This window comes from Ictalurus furcatus, chromosome 4 (assembly GCF_023375685.1).
Source record: "Ictalurus furcatus strain D&B chromosome 4, Billie_1.0, whole genome shotgun sequence".
NCBI classification, from domain to species: Eukaryota; Metazoa; Chordata; class Actinopteri; order Siluriformes; family Ictaluridae; genus Ictalurus; species Ictalurus furcatus.
The window spans coordinates 9,320,758-9,331,286 of record NC_071258.1 but is presented as its reverse complement, the minus strand read 5'-3'; positions in this window follow the sequence as shown (position 1 = coordinate 9,331,286).

Below are 10,529 nucleotides of genomic sequence, written 5' to 3'. Positions count from 1 at the left end.
TACTAGCTATGTACACTGAGCAGAGGTAACAACCATCTTTGCTACTTCCTTCCCAACTTTATTTTAATTTGTAATGTCTCTATACACATTTAATGAGATGTTGTATATAACAGAATGAGATCAAATTACATAGTTATAAGTCTTTATACTGTTTTTTTGCACATTAAACTATAAATGGGAACTAATCCCCGTGGTCTAAGGAATCATTCCTGCCATTCCTTGGGATTTGTCGGTTTACTGCTTTATACCTAATTGAGAAAATGTTGTTTGCATTGCTGTTGCTTTGTTAATGAAATTGTGGCTGTGTGTCACACACCTACGTGTTAAAATAATGACCGCCTGACGCTTTGTAGCTTTTTAGTGTGGATGTGGGGTAAGGCCTCGTGCTGCTGCCTTATCCACAGACACCAAGGTTTGAGTAGAAGAATTGCAATATAGAATTGCATAATCAATTGATACAATGATACACAGGGTAAAGATGAGCTCATGTCTGTACACTTCTAAAGAACACATGACAACATGCTGCAAATTGCCTACTGTTCAATTATCACCTTTAGTCTTTATACAAATGAACACAAAACTGAGGTGTTAATTAAACACAGTAAGAATTGACTTGATGCAGGAGGTGATAATTCAGCACTCACGAATATTAGAAACAAACAGTGTTCTGGGGCAGAGGCTCTGGGTTACTGAAAAGAAGGTTGGGGTTTCAAGCCCCATCACCACCATGCTGCCACTTTTGGGCTTTTGAGCAAGGCTCTTAACCATATCTGCTCCAGGGGCGCTGTATCATGGCTGACCCTACGCTCTGGCCCCAGCTTCCTAACTGTTACGAAACAGAGGGATAGACAGGAAGTAAGTGCAGGAGCACTGTCTTTATTAATAAATCAATGACACAAACAAACAAACACGGGAACGCAGTCTATCCAGAGTTAGCGAGAAAACATGGGACTAGAGTCGAGGCAGAAAACAGGACATGAAAACAAAGCCCGCTTAGCATGCTAAACATAGATGTTACACCATTAAGACTGATCCTTATCACACAGGTATTCCAACTACAAATGATATCGCGCAACGTGCGCATAGACCCGAGGGGTTTAAATACCCAACATAATTAATCTAAAACAAATACACCTGGGTTAAATCAAGCACAACCTCAAAACAGAAACTAGAACTCTGGCAGAAAGTAAACGAAAACAAAACAGTCATGTGACCAGTCCGGAGCCATGCCACAGTGCCCTCTGCTGGCCGTGGTGTAACAGAACCCCCCCCTCCAAAGGGTGTTCCTCCCAGAGCACCAAGAACCCCCCTCCAACAGGGGTCCCGGGCCCCTGTGCGAGCTGTCTCTTGCTGCCACGGAAAGCGAGGCAGCCTCCGTCGGACAGCAGAGGGGCGGAGCAACACCCCCACCGGGGTTGAAAGTCGACGCGGCGCCCCTGCTGGCGCTGGAAGTGGAACGCAGGGTGCCGCCCCCGGCGGCTCTGGAATGCAGGGCGCCGCCTCCGGTGGCTCGGGAACGCAGAGCGCCATCCCCGGTGGCTCGGGAATGCAGGGCACCGGCTCTGGAACGCAGGGCACCACCCCCGGCGGCTCTGGAATGCTGGGCGCCGCCCCCGGCGGCTCTGGAATGCTGGGCACCGCCCCCGGTGGCTCTGGAATGCTGGGCACCGCCCCCGGCAGAGCTGGAAACTGGGCGCCGCCCCCGGCGGCTCTGGAATGCTGGGCGCCGGCTCTGGAACGCTGGGCGCCACCCCCGGCGGCACTGGAATGCTGGGCGCCGACCCCGGCGGCACTGGAATGCTGGGCGCCGCCCCCGGCGGCACTGGAGGGCTGGACGGCCTCCTCGGCCGGGCAGGGCAGTGGGACGGCCTCCTCGACGTGCATGAGCTCCACAGTCGAGACCTCCCCGTAGGCCTCAAGCTGTAGCTCTGAGGTCGCCATGTTGACCTCAGGCAGGAGTTCCACAGCTGAGGCCTCCCCGTAGGCCTCAAGCTGTAGCTCTAAGGTCACCATGTTGACCTCAGGCAGGAGCTCCACAGCTGAGGCCTCCCCGTAGGCCTCACGCTGTCGCTCTGCTGTCACCCTTGCCCCCCCCCAAAAAAGTTCTGGGCTAGCCTTCCGCTCCAGACTAGGCAGCGTGACTGGAGCTCCCTCAGGGCAGCTAGGTGGATTGTTGTTCCGCTCCACGAGACAGGTGCGAAGCGCTTCCTCCACGCCACGGAGCAACCGGTCTACTTCTTCCATCCGCTGCTTAAACCGCAAATCCTCCTACTGCCTCCATAGCGCAGCTTGGTGTGCCTCCTGCTGCTTGCGCTGCCAGGCGTAGTACTCCTCCCTTGTCGGGAAGTTCCAAAAATAAAGAAATTTTCGGACTCCGGGCTCTCCTGCTACTTCCATTGTGGGCGCGATATTCTGTTACGAAACAGAGGGATAGACAGAAAGTAAGTGCAGGAGCACTGTCTTTATTAATAAATCAATGACACAAACAAACACGGGAACGCGGTCTATCCAGAGTTAGCGAGAAAACATGGGACTAGAGTCGAGGCAGAAAACAGGACATGAAAACAAAGCCCGCTTAGCATGCTAAACATAGATGCTACACCGTTAAGACTGATCCTTATCACACAGGTATTCCAACTACAAATAATATCGCGCAACGTGCGCATAGACCCGAGGGGTTTAAATACCCAACATAATTAATCTAAACCAAATACACCTGGGTTAAATCAAGCACAACGTCAAAACAGAAACTAGAACTCGGGCAGAAAGCGAACGAAAACAAAACAGTCATGTGACCCGTCCGGAGCCGTGCCACAGTGCCCTCTGCTGGTCTTGGTGTAACACTAACAAACTGGGATATGCGAAAAAAAAGAATTTCACAGTGCTGTCCAAAGACTATCCAAGGACACCTTTAGCAACTTTCTTCTATGAATGTACAATGTTAAAGATAGATAAGTTCTTAGCCTCCTACATTTACATTTATAGAAGAGTAACACTTTCATTTAGAGCCTGTCCTTTAGTACAGAGTCTATAAATACTATCATGCTAAATCGCTGTTAGAGAGGAGTTAGTGCAGCAACAATACACACAAGTAATTTTTAAGCCTTCATTTAAGTGCTAAAGAGTGCTAAAGCTAATTGAAGTGCTAAAGATACTTGAAACTTTCTCTGACAGAATAGAGAAACCTTCTGTTGGAAAATCTGAAACATTTAGTGTTTTTCAATTGTCCATTTTGGGGAATCCTTGAAGGTACTATGTAGAATCCTACAACAGAGTGTTTCTCTATCAGTTTCAAACTAGATCTATGTTACTGTACGAAGAGGGTAGGCTTTACAAATTATTATCCTATACAGTATAATACAGTATAATGCAGGAAAATTGTATTTTTGTATTAAAAGGAAATTGTACCTCATTTACAGTATTTGCAGTCATGGAATCTCCATGAAAAATAAATTTGTATGTTAAAACTATGCTTTAAATGTCTTACTGTGTGTACACAGGATTTCTTTGGTTTTTCCTGAGCATTTTGTTTGGATAGGAATCTTTGGTATGTTCTTAGTTTAAGATCACATTCAATAGAAAACCTTGGCCTTTCTCTCTAAATGTCTTTGGCTTTGAGAGCATATGCATCCAAGGGATTCAATCTAGAACCCTTTTAAATGATAAATATCCTTGACTATACAATGACTTTGCAAACTGAGGAATCTTTTAGTTTTTCCGAGTGTACAAAATGCCTGAGAGAGTTTTGAGTCATTTACAGTAAGGACTAGGGCAGGCCGAGTTTTAGACACTAATCTTCTTTAGAAGGAGGAATACTCTTTCTGATCGCCCTCTAGTGTTGATCAGGAGTAGGCACTCAGAGAAGCTTTCTGTACTGCAAATCAAACTAGTACCACTATATCCATTAACTCAATCTGTGCTGGTTATAGTGAGCATGGAGTAAGTGTTTATAACAATTTTCCTAAATCCATAAAGATAAATGATCTCAATCATTGAATTATGTATAATGTTGTTTTGAGGCCCTGCCACTAATGAACTCTGTGCTAAGAGATATCTCTCAGACACATAAGCCACACATGTTTCTTGTTTATTCTGTTATGAAAGAGGATGCAGCCTATCAAAGAGAAGTCATTTGTACAGGATATCAAAGCATACTTTTGAGGCTAATTCTATAAGAGAGTATCTTTTCCCAACATCTGATGTTTTGGTTGGGTTTTTAGTGGTCCTCACAGATAAGTGCCTTTTAAACCCAATAAATATCTGAAGGCTTATGATAGAAATCTCACTCTTCAAATAAAATAAATAAGTTCAGCTTCAGTGCCTTTATAAATCTTGGAAAATAAACAACATGCTGATGCTTGGCTGTAGTAAGCAGATTTACAAACAAAAGGCCTGCAGTCTCCAAATACATATATTTTCCATGCCTCTCTCTCTCCCTCTCCCTCTCTCCCTCTCTCTCTCGTTCATACACATACACACTCATTATGCAGTCGAAACACTGATCCAGTCTCACTCTTTTGTGTATTACACCAGGGGTTGTCAAGCTTTTTGGAGCCTGTGAACCTTTTAACTGTAATATATATATATATATATATATATATATATATATATATATATATATATATATATATATATATATATATATATATATATATATCCATCCATCCGTCCATCTTCTACCGCTTACTCCCTTTCAGGGTCATGGGGAAACCTGGAGCCTATCCCAGGGAGCATCGGGCACAAGGTGGGGTACACCCTGGACAGGGTGCCAGTCCATCGTAAGGTACAATCACACACACACTCACACACCCATTCATACACTACAGACACTTTAGACACGCCAATCAGCCTACCATACATGTCTTTGGACTGGGGGAGGAAACCGGAGTACCCGGAGGAAACCCCTGCAGCACGGGGAGAACATGCAAACTCTGCACACACATGGCCCCGGCGGGACTTGAACCCGGACCCTTGGAGGTGTGAGGTGAACATGCTAACCAATAAGTCACCGTGCGCCCTATATATATATATAACAGATTTTTTTATGAACATAATCCAAATATTTCCAAATATATATTAGGCTCATTGTTTATAGAATATTCTGGCTATTATAGTACAGTACCTGTACAGTAACATTAAGTATTTATTGGAGCCTGAGAGCTTTTCATTTCCTGAACTTTCCACCAACAGAACACATTTTTCTTCTGCTGAAATTATTTATAGGCTGACTTGTTTTTTTTTGTTTGTTTGTTTGTTTGTTTGTTTGTTTTGAGTTATTGAAGTTTGGATTAAATCCATGCAAATTCAATTGACCAGTCAGAAAGTCTAATAATTCTAAGAATACAATAATAAATGTAATAACTTTGGTAATAGTGGATTGTGATTTGTGTATTTTGTGTAGCAAAATAAAAAACCATGAACCCCCAGCTATGCTTCATGGACCTCACATTGACCTTTCAATTAGTCTAAGCCCTTAGTCGTACTTTATTATCCAGTTATTCATCTCAAAGCACATTACTCAGTAACTATTAGGAATTAGTCAATAACTACACAGAAACCAAAAGTGAAGTCTGGATCCTCGGATAAGTTCTGAGAGTTTTAGGGGTTCAGTGTCGTTATTAAATTCACTTGTAGACATGTGAACGAGGATACATACAGCTCCACAGTATCAATAACATGTTAGAGCTTCCCTTAAAGGGGAGATTTTCTACAGAGGCAACAGAGATGCACAGTCTCTGTCTCTCTCTCTTACACACATGCACACACACATATACCCACACATATACCCACACACACACACACCACTTAAAGAAGGAGGAGTACTCTCCTATTATCAGATAAAATGCGAAAAGCAAGATCAAACAAAACTGCCCCCACATTTCCGTCCTCACATCTAAAGATCCTGTTCCGGGGGAAAAAAACCAAAAAGCTTTTAGTCCTTTGAACCGTTTAGCCTGCAATCAACCCTTTGGTTCTTGGCTTCTTACCTGTGGTTTGTGACTCTAAACAAATTAAATGTGCTTTCACATTGCCTACGTATGTAAACAAGAAGTCATTCTTAAAGTGCTTTGATTATTGATATCTAATCTTGCACACCAAACTCATTCTCTGTAATTGGAAGTCCAGATCTCAGTTAACAATGTTGTGTTTCCCTCATGTTGCCATACAGCTTTCTAACAAAATCATTTCTCATGTCAAAGCAGACATGCTTGTTCAGTACTGTCTCCTTTGCCATCCAAGGAATCAAAAAAAAAAAAGAAAAAAAAAAGAAAACGGTTTGACACACAAGGGGTGCAATGCCGCCTGAATGCATCCTGAACCATTTGTTTCTGCTGTACTTACATGGACACTGACCCCTTTGAAGTTCCTAATTGGAAACAGTTGATTGACCACAACTAAATGGCTCCATAGAATCCTCACCGCATATGCCAGTCTTAAACTCCCTCCTTTAAGCCTGGCCCCTTAAATACGACCCCAAGGGTGGACTCCCTGCCAGCTAGGCCCTGTGGAATGGGCCACATGTTTTCTGTGTGACCTCACTCGCATGGGTCAGGGTGCGGAATTCAACTTCGCCATAACTCTAAGACTGTTGAATTGAGAGTGTGTGGGTGAGGGATTAAGTAAAAGAATACAGTAACATTGCTGTAGCTTACAGTTAAACGATCAACTGGAGAGGCTTCACTGATAACCACTGCAAGGTCAAATAAAAAAGGACACCATCAGGCCACCAAGATGGAGAGAAAATCAGAAATAGGAACCCTGCTAAGCAAAAGAGTGAAGTTTAAAATGAGAGAAAAATCAATTGCAAGGGAAGGGAAGCCTCAGCAGGGAACATTCTCTTTATCTCTTCCCTTTCGTTCTATTTTTTTCCCCCTTTTCTCTGCACCTGAGGTGGCTAGGTGGCGCTGATTAGAGCAGATGAAGGAATACCTCCTAATTCAGAGTGATAGGGACAGCTGTAGGAGGTTAGGATAATGAGGTCTTTAGTGGGACACAGACTCACAGGCCTGGGCTGCTGTAAAACTAAACAGCATTTCAAACACTTTTCTCAGGCTAAATGAACAAAACCTCAAAACTGAAAAGAATGAAGACTGTTAAGCATATGTCACATTATTTGAGTGCTACTTTAATGGAATAATATGTACAGTACTGTGCAACAATCTATATGCTCTACTATATTATTTAATTATTTTGAAAGCATCTTTGCTTTACACGTTATAGAATTTCTTTACATAAATAGCCTTATATAGACTATTCTATTACATCCCTTTCATTACCCATTAATATTACAAATGATTTAAGTAAGGTAAAGATAAAAGACATTTTAAACATAAGTATTTGCATGTTTAAGATATATAACATGAAGCATTAATACAATCTACACTATATAGCCCAATGTTTGTGGACACCTGACCATCACACCATTATGTGCTTGTTGAACATCCCATTCCAGATTTATTCCAGCTGTCCTGTTATGATAACTTCCACTCTTCTGGGAAGGCTTTCCACTAGATTTTGGTGCATGGCTGTGGGGATTTATGTTCATTTAGCCTCAAGAGCTTTGGTGAGATCAGGCACTGATGTCAGGTAAGGAGACCTGGGGTGCAGTCTGCATTCCAGTTCATCCCAAAGGTGTTCAGTGGGGTTGAGGTCAGGGCTCTGTGCAGGCCACTCAAGTTCTTTCATTCCAACCTTGGCAAACCATGTCTTCATGGCTTTTTCCACAGGGGTGTTGTCATGCTGGAACATGTTTGGACCCCTTTTTTCCAGTATAGGAAAATTGTAATGTAACTGTACAGCATACAAAGACATCCTATACAATTGTGTGCCTCAAACAGTTTGGGGAAGACCCACATATGGGTGTGGTGGACAGGTGTCCACAAACTTTTGGCCATGTACTGTATCTACAGCACCTTCTCCTTGAAATAAAATCATTAAAATACTTCTAAAATCTTATTATTAATCTGTGAATACACTTGACATCTCATACATCTCATTTGCTGAAGATCACGAGAAGAAAAAAAAAAAGTTCTCTCATTGATCTTTTTCTTTATTTTCAATTATATTGTGATTGAGACTGAGAAGCTTTAACTCACACACAAACATTTAAACAATGTTTACATAGATTCGGTGTTGAGAATAATTTTTAAAAGTTTCATTTTTAATAGTTGTCAATTCATTTAGACCTAAATGCTAAGTCAATGATATATTTAGAGTTCATAAATGTATAAATCCTTTGCGTTTCACATGCTTACCTGCCAGGAATCATACAACTCACACCAGTAACACATTGAAATGCCGCAGGTATTTAAAAATAACACACAGACAGTGAAATGAATGAAGAATAAATGAGAGACTCTGATGGCAATGCAGCATTAACCCCCCCCCCCCCCCCCCCCCCCCTGCCCAGAACATCAGAACATCCTCACTCACAGATTTATCTCTGGTCTATCACCAAAGAAAATTAAATGGCGCCAAGCCTTTTGTTTTCTTTTTCAAGACGTAGATCATGAAGGTTATCCACACACATGAGGCAGATAAACTCACAGGTTTAAACAAATGCACCTGAGATGAGGATAATCACTTTCTGTCCTGCACTGCATTCTGCAAACCTGTAGTGAATAAATCAGTTAACAATGAAGCCATCTTAGAAGAATAGTACAATACACTGTCACAATTTTTCAACTGTAAAGATAATATGTTAATTATAAAGGAATTTAACATATCAGGGATCTCTTTTAAAGTCAGGTGTTGACTACTGTAAAGAAATAATATAAGCCTCTGAATATTATCTTGTGACTTTAATATGTTACTTTGTCACCACATCTTATTAAAAATAAAATCACCATGCCACCTCAGTAGATTTAACATACAAGCAGCAATTGAAATATATAGTGAAGTAGCCGACATATGGCTGCTCACTTACTATCTTCTGCTGCACATATACAGAAATTCTATAAAGTGTAAAGGAAAGATGCTTCCAAAAATAATGAAATGATATAATAGTAAGGGAAACACAGCGGCCCAGTGGTTAGCACGTCTGCCTCGCACCTCTAGGGTTGGGGATCGATTTCGGCCTCCACCCTGTGTGCATGGATTTTGCATATTCCCCCCGTGCTTCAGGGGTTTCTTCCGGGTACTCTGGTTTCCTCCCCCAGTCCAAATACGTGCGCTGTAGGCTGATTGGCATTTCCACACGGTCCGTAGTGTGTGAGTGAGTGTATGATCGTGCTCTGCAATGGATTGGCACACTATTCAGGGTGTCCCCAGCCTTGTTCCCCGAGTTCCCTGCAATAGGCTCCAGGTTCCTCGCAACCCTCGCAACCCCCTGTGTAGGAAAGTGTTAAAGAAAATGGATGGATGGATATAATAGTATAAAAATATATATTTTTTAATATAATATATATTTACACACATGCCCTTTCCCACACAGACGCTATAGAATAGTGGGCCCCTAGTGGGCAAAGTGGGGAAAATACAGGGGAATGATATGCCAGTGAAGTCGCCGAATGCGCGGAGAAATAAAGCAGTTTATAAAACTTGATTTTGTGTATGCGTGTCACTACAGATGCCATGGAAAGAGAAAATGTTTTATAGAAGCAATATCACTTAACCATTCAAGCCACCGATTACATTCATATGTCTTACAATTTATGCCAACTCTCATGCTCATATGGTTCACTTCTGCTCAGCAGATGTTGCTGACTATTCAGAGCAAAAAGTGGGTGTGCTGGAATTCACAGAAAAACATTGAGCCTTCACAATATCTCCATATTCCAACCTGCCAGGATCAACACATCATTGCTAATGAGTCTGTTTTCGTAATCATCATATCATATTGATTAAAAGGCTGACCTGACCATGGCATCTGCTCCGTCCAGCTCCATCTGGTTGAGTCCAGCTGGAGCAGCAGCAGGTTGGGAGCATGCAGCAGAAGAACTTCTCTGAAAGCAAAGACACACCCATTCTTCTGAGAAAACTGGCTCTGTTTAAAGACATTTCTATTTTTCTCTGTTTGTTCATTATTGACAATACTAATCAATACTACAACGTGAATAATGATAGGGCTTAATTTGTTTGGTTTGTGTGCACACTTTTTTTTCATTCTTCCTAGTAACAAAGTCAAATTACCACATGCAACAAAGGTAGGTTTTTTTCATTAGCCCTGAATAATTCTCCACTTGGAGCAGTTTGTCACTACAAAACTGAACGTCAGTAAAAGAAGACGGCATTTGTTGCCGTCTTCTTTTACTGACGTCTTCTTTTACTGTTGTATTTTATCTTCAGTGAATGGAGGGAAGACCAATCAGACAGGGTTTTTCTAGGAAAATACGTGGAAATACTCACGCCTGATTGGCTGACAGGTCTCAATTCTGCCAAATGCTAGCTCACACAGGCAGTTAGTGTGAGGGGAATTATTATTATTATTATTATTTTTTACCAGTACAGGGGTTGAAACTGAAACACTAAAATCCTCTCATGTTGAGCCAGGAAAACAAGGTGTGTAAATATCTGTATGAGTTCCAAGT